The sequence below is a fragment of the Cucurbita moschata genome, unplaced genomic scaffold, assembly GCF_002738365.1.
Source record: "Cucurbita moschata cultivar Rifu unplaced genomic scaffold, Cmos_1.0 Cmo_Scf00087, whole genome shotgun sequence".
NCBI classification, from domain to species: Eukaryota; Viridiplantae; Streptophyta; class Magnoliopsida; order Cucurbitales; family Cucurbitaceae; genus Cucurbita; species Cucurbita moschata.
This window is the reverse complement of record NW_019268603.1, coordinates 600,927-607,742: the sequence shown is the minus strand read 5'-3', so window position 1 is coordinate 607,742 and position 6,816 is coordinate 600,927. Positions and strand designations below refer to the sequence as shown.

Sequence of the window (6,816 nt, the reverse complement as noted above, 5' to 3'; positions counted from 1 at the left end):
GGACAATTAAAGGAGAATGAGCAAAATTATCCTATCCATGACTTGGAATTAGCTGTTGTGGTATTTGCACTAAAGACATGAAGAAATTATCTTTATTGGGGAGAAAGATCCAAGTGTACACATACCATAAGAGCCTTAAATATTTGTTCACCTGGAGGGAGTTGAATATGAGACAAAGGAGGTGGCTCGAGCTAGTGAAAGATTACGATGTTGAGATCCTTTATCTTCCTAGCAAGGGTAATGTGGTATTAATATAGTGGCTAAAAACATTACTACATCACTAGCACAATTGACACTACATTCCACACTCCGTAAACGCGTCATTGATGCACAGTCTACAGATTCGCTGCTCTAAAAAGCTTGTGACACCCAAGAGGTTGAGAGAGTAGAGGAATTCTCAATTTCCTTTGAGGGTGGGCTCTTATGGCAAGGACGACTGTGTTTACCCAAAGATAAGGAAATTTTTAAGGAGATTATGTCTGAAGCACATGACATGGCCTACATATTACACCCTGGTAGTATGAAAATGTATCAGGACCTAAAGATCAGTTATTGATGGCCAAGCATGAAAAAGGACGTCGCGAATTTTGTGGGACGTCGTCTAACATGTCAGCAGGTGAGAGTCCTGAGACAATGCCCTACAAAGTTGCTGCAACTCTTAAATGTATCCCATTGGAAGTGAGAGGAAGGGAGCATGAATTTCATATTAGGTTTACCTAAGACTCGACGAGATTTTGATGTGATTTGAGTCATTGTTGATGGACTCAGCAAAACAACTCACTTCATCCCGAGTAAAAATACATTTTGAGTAGATCGATGGGCTCAATTGTATGTCTGAGAAATAGTCTGGTTGCATGGGATGCCTACATCCATTGTGTCTGATTGCTAAATTTACCTCTTATTTTTGGAAGGGTTTGCGGAAAGCGTTAGGTACCTAACTTTGTTTTAGTACAGCCTTCCATCCTAAGATGAAAATGGTGAGGAGACATCGTCCTGAAAAAAACCTTGAGTCTAGGATGAGAGGAGAGTTGTGAATCTAGCCATTGGGAAATACTATGCTAGGGTTCTTAGTTGTGTCAATTTCTTTTAAGTTGTCGAGTTCATTACGAATTCCATCTTTGTACATTACCCAACTATTTTATTTGACTTTTGCTTTGTTCTAATGATGTCCTATGTAACAACCCTAAATTTATACTTACTTAGAGTCGTTACTAACGTCTCGTGCTCAACTCATATGCGGAACATAACTCTTAAAGGAAACATCATTTAAAGCATAAATGTCGAAAACATTAAAAACAACTTCATCAATGAAATACACTGTCATGGTCTTACATGTTTTATATGAAATACAGAAAAACAATTAAAAGAAATACTAAATAAATAAAAATAACATTAAATGCAAGACAACCTATTCTATCATAAGTCTAGAAATTTAAATATGCATATACCCTATGCACGTATCATGGTCTCTGCTTTCGTTGCCGCCATCATCCATACATGAACATCTTGCCTTTACTTGAAAAAAGATATGGCGTATCGCCTGAGTATTTTTAAGAAATACTGAGTAAGTGACCCCACCACAGGGGCCATGCTAAATACAAACACATGTAAATATTATCTAGAGACCTATCTCTATCTCATACTAGGGGTGGCCTCAAGTCCAGACTAAATATGGATGTGTAGTACTTCCTTACAAATGACCCACACGTGAGAGTGTGAATCTCTAGGTGGTTCACACACCCCCTGGACCCTCTCTGGTCAAGCTTGCTGTCTGTAGCAACGTGTGAAGGTTAGTGGACCCTGGTGTCATGCTCACCATGAACACCCTCGTCATCATACTCTGCGCGTTCGCATTCATCGTCATATAGGAGACATGCTCAGGGCGTGAAGTAAGTGACCTCACTATAGGGGCTATGCTAAATGTAAACACATGCAAATATGCTCTGGAGACCTATCTCTATCTCATACTAGGGGTGGCCTCTAGTCCGAACTAAATATGGATGTGTAGTATTTCCCTACACGACCACACGTGCGATTGTAAGTCTCTAGGTGGTTCACACACCCCCTAACCCTTTCTGGTCAAGCTAGCTATTTGTAGCGACGTCCGAAGGTCAGTGGCTCCTGGTGTCATGCTCACCATGAACACCCACATCATCATATTGTGTGCATTCACAACCATCTGCTTAGGGCGTGTGTGATAAATTTTGTTTGTTGTTTGGATGAACACCTACCCCTCATTGAGTTTTCTTATAACAACAATTATCAGGCAACAATTTAGATGTCTCCGTTTAAGGCCCTGTATGGATGTGTTGGGTTTTATGTCCTAAAACTCATAGTTTGTAAACAAAGATATATTCTATTTTCAATAAAGTTATTATTGATGTTTATTCAGTAAAAATTGTTATTGAATAAAGTGAACTTTACGATCATTAATCTAAATCCAATAAACTAAGAACACTCTGGCTATAGTATGATTACTTGAACTATATGTAGAGACATAAGAGTGGATCAAGTTCAAGTATATAGTCAAAATGATCTATAGTATAAGGATAAGGCTGAGTACCTTATTCTGGGGACACTATGGATGCGGCCCACTTTTGTATATGATATAAACAATGTGATCACTAAATTGTGCATGTGGAGACATGTGAGTGGGGGCGTCCTATGCAATGAGTATTGCATAAGATCGGACCATGAAGAAAACCACTCTCACTTCATAAAGTCGTTTACTGTTGAGACTGATTTTCTTTTCATTCGATAACCTAGGTAACTCGGTTTTAATCCTGAGCTAACCATGAACTCCTGTTTATTCGGAATTATCCTTAGATTTGCATGGGTGAGAGTGGCTCTAGTTCGCCGACTCAACAGGCCTCCCATTTCAGGGGTAAGACTGGGTGAATGGCTGGGGATGTGGGGTGCAAGACGGAATTCACTCCTACCCACTTAGGGATAGAAGAAAGGTAGTTCCCTTAAGCACTGACTCCAGGTCTTGAACAAGGGGCCCCACCCTCTCATTGGCCTGAGAGGGATTTGGTTTACTGGTTGGACCACAAACCAATTGTTCATTAGAGGATTAGTGAGACATAAGGAACAAGAAGTAACTTCAGGGGTAAAACGGTAAATTGACCCAGCTCTAGTTACGAACAACCTGTGAAGGATCGACTTACTAATCATGGTTATATCAGATGGACAGAAATATATCTATAGTGAGGGGAGTGCAACTACTAGGCTATAGTGGAGTGTCCTAGTAGTTAACGAATGTTGGTTAACAAGGTTAATGAGTTTAATCGGTTAATCTTGGATCGTTGGAGCCCATGATCTATAGGTCCATTAGGTCCCTCTGCTAGCTCATATCGGACTAAACCATAGAACAATGTGACGAGTGAGTTCGAAGTGTTCGAATTCAAATTAGGGAATATGCGTTACATATATACGATATATTTAACCGCAATTTTGTTTTATTTACGAATTAAACGAAAAGAGAGAATGTGAGATATTTAAATAAGATTTAAATATCTTAATCAATTATGTGTCGGAATTGATTGGGATTGGCATTTGAATTAATATTAAATATTAATTAAATAGTTTAATTAATCATTTAATGTTACTTTAATTTGAAATTCATTATTCAAATTAATTGTTGAATTAAAATGAAGAAAGTCAAAATGTTGACTTTCATCTAATGGAAAAATCCATGTTAGTGGAATTTTGAGGTGTCAAAATTTGGTTTAACCAAACTTGCATGTTTGCCAAATAAACCCCACAAGTTTGAGTGGAATTTTGAGTGTCAAAATTTGGTTAACTCAAACATGCATGCTTGCCACATAATCTCAAACTCTTGAGTGGAATTTTAAGTGTCAAAATTTGGTGATCTCAAGTTTGCATGAACATGCAAACTTGACTCTTTAAATAGAGTGATCATGATACTTGGAGGGGATTCTTCATCTTGATGAAAAACCTTGAGAAAAACTTCTCACAAACACTCTCTTTCACATATACAAAATCCCTCCCAAGTTTAGTCACTCACCGGATTCCACAATCCCGTTCTAAGGCCGGAGGATAGTGGAGAAGACACTAGTGGTGGTTCGAAACCGGTTCGTGAGGCAAAAGGAGTTTGAACTACAAAAGGTTAGTACTTAAACTCATTAAGTTTTAATACTTATGAACATGCTAGTGATTTACAATAATTGATGTTCTAAAAGTGCCTAAGATCCAAATTGCTTCCGCATGTGTTATATTAACACCATCAGGATGGAGGTGTTAGACGCCAGTGTTTTGGGAAGAGGTTGGAACTCAACAACTTATGGGACTAGAATTGGTTCAGGCCACCAACCTGGCAGTCAAGACAATCAAAACAAAGATACTTACTGCAAAGAGCCGACAAAAGAGTTACCTAGACATTCGAAGAAAGGATCTCGAGTTTGTAGTGGGCAAACATGTTTTCCTGAAGGTAGCACCTATACGATGGGTGTTGAGGTTTGGGAAAAAGGGAAAGCTTAGCCTCAGGTTTATAGGTCCCTTTGAGATCCTTGAGAGGATTGGTGTTGTGGCGTACAAGTGGCGTTGCCACCCACTCTCACCGTTGTGCACAACATTTTTCATGTATCCATGTTGAAGAAATACACATCGGTCCCCACCCACATCATAAAGCAAGAAAAACATCCACTTTGAGAGGATCTATCATACAAAAAGGCCTCAATTTGAATTTTAGCCCAAGATGTTAGGCGATTGTGAAACAAGGAGATTCCCCTTGTCAAAATCTTGTGGGGTAAGCATCTAGATAGCGATGTTACATGGGAACGTGAGAATGACATTAGGAAGTCTAACATCAAACTTTTTCAGGAACATCTAACTTTCGAGGACGAAAGTTCCTCCCCAAGCCCAACATGTACAAACTCACACTTTCCTATGACAAACATCCTCCTAAATTTTACAAGCTTCTGGATTTCTTTGGGGGTCTTAGAGCGTGATTTTCAAGCTGGACTAAAGGGGAAAAAAATGCTAGGGACACCTCAAGGAGCATAGAAAAATCTTTAAAAAAATGGCTATTTGATGAAAATTTTGGGTCACAAGTCAACTGGGAGCAAAGAGGTAATTTTTCCCCCACACACGTAATTTTTCCCACACACCACTTTGAAGGGATCTAGATAGACCTAGAAGGAAAAGAAAAAGAAAAGAAAAGAAAAGAAAAGAAAAGAAAAGAGAGAGAAAGAGAAAAGAGGAGTTAAAGGGTTTTTAAGAATAAGAAGAAGAGGAACAAGGGTACTATGCTCAAATTTGAACATTAAAGAACTTACCATCTAAGGACTCGCTCTAGATCTACTTAAAGAATCAAGAGGATCAGTCTAAGCATTTGTGTAACGCCCCTAATTTTCTAAACCTAATTAGTGACGTCACTCCTGCATACATAATTCATTACGAGGAAGCTCATCATCATAAATAACCTTGTTTCCAATAAAAGTAAACTTCTAAAAATATCCCATCTCCAACTTCCATGGTGTCCTCAGCTTCGCCGTCAACTGTACATTGGCGCCTTGCCTTTATCTGAAAAATGTAGGTAGCATGTGGCTTGAGTATTTTATGAAATACTCAATAAGTCGCCTCACTGTTGGGGTTAGGAATGCAAACACATGCAACAAATGAGCGGAACCTAACTTTTCATAAACTTTTCATAGCCTTGGGCGCTTTTCTATTCCTGGTAGGGTTGGATGTGTGGTACTCCTTCACACACGGCTCATGTACGCGTACATAGACCCACCAGGCGGGCTTGTATACATACCCCCTGGGCCTGGCTTGGTAGGGCATAACGTGTTACACGTCGCCGGACACCACAGAACAAAAAAGGACCCACATGATATCATGGCGAACATAAATATCGTAATTCATTCTTTCGTATCATAAAGGGGAAGAATCCCGATGCACGTGACATAAATATATGCATGAGGTTCCTTAACATATCTAACATGGCATTACATAAGTAGTGCTAACATCGCATATACATTTCTTACATTACATGGCGTCTCACATGACCCACATTACATGGCATACTACATAACATGAAAGTACATTCCAGTTGCATAAACATCTCATGACATGACTCGATAATTCTACGTGTATCTATGGCATCGATCAACATATTCATGACATATAATACTAACATCTCATTCATAACTTTATATAACATAAACAGTCATCAATCAACATAATTCATACATTGCATAACATACACAATCTACAGTCAACACAATCTATACATCACATAATCATATCAATCTACAGTCAACACAATCTATACATCACATAATCATATCACATAAATATGGTGCATGCAGGGGCCACAGGGCACGCACCATCATACAACACGTAGTAAGCTAACTCCAACAGTAAGGTTACTTACCTCGATGGTCTTGGTTGAAGTCACTCACAACGAACTAATTCCAGCGGTTAAATACGTCCTATGATAACCACATAAAACTTAGGAACCTTTCATAACATACCCTAGCTAAACCTCATGCTATTTATCAAAGTAAACCCCCAACACAATCTGTCTTTGACGGTTAGGAACCATACTGACCTCGGATGGTAAAACTAAGGGCAGAAACGACTTCGAAATGGCCAAAAACCTTAGAATCGATATATTATAGTGATACCTTGCCACTAAGCCTAGCTGCCGAGCCGACCAACTAAGCCGCCAAGTCGAGCTGCAGAAATTGACGGAACCGAGCCGATTTCGTATACGTGCGATCCGAGCCGCACTGTGTACGCGTGTGAAGCTGCCAGAGCTGCTGGGTGTGCGTTTGCGGCTCGACCCGATTC

At 39.4% G+C, this 6,816-nt stretch overlaps 1 long non-coding RNA gene across 1 annotated transcript; it reads right to left on the bottom strand.

Annotated features, from left to right (window-relative positions):
- Positions 1-5,502: 5,502 nt before the first annotated feature.
- LOC111439230 lies at positions 5,503-6,604 on the bottom strand. The gene is made up of 3 exons (XR_002709775.1): positions 6,575-6,604; positions 6,398-6,455; positions 5,503-5,544 (listed from the first exon to the last, which is right to left on the bottom strand). It is a non-coding gene; the product is annotated as an uncharacterized LOC111439230 (long non-coding RNA).
- Between the last annotated feature and the right edge of the window lie 212 nt (positions 6,605-6,816).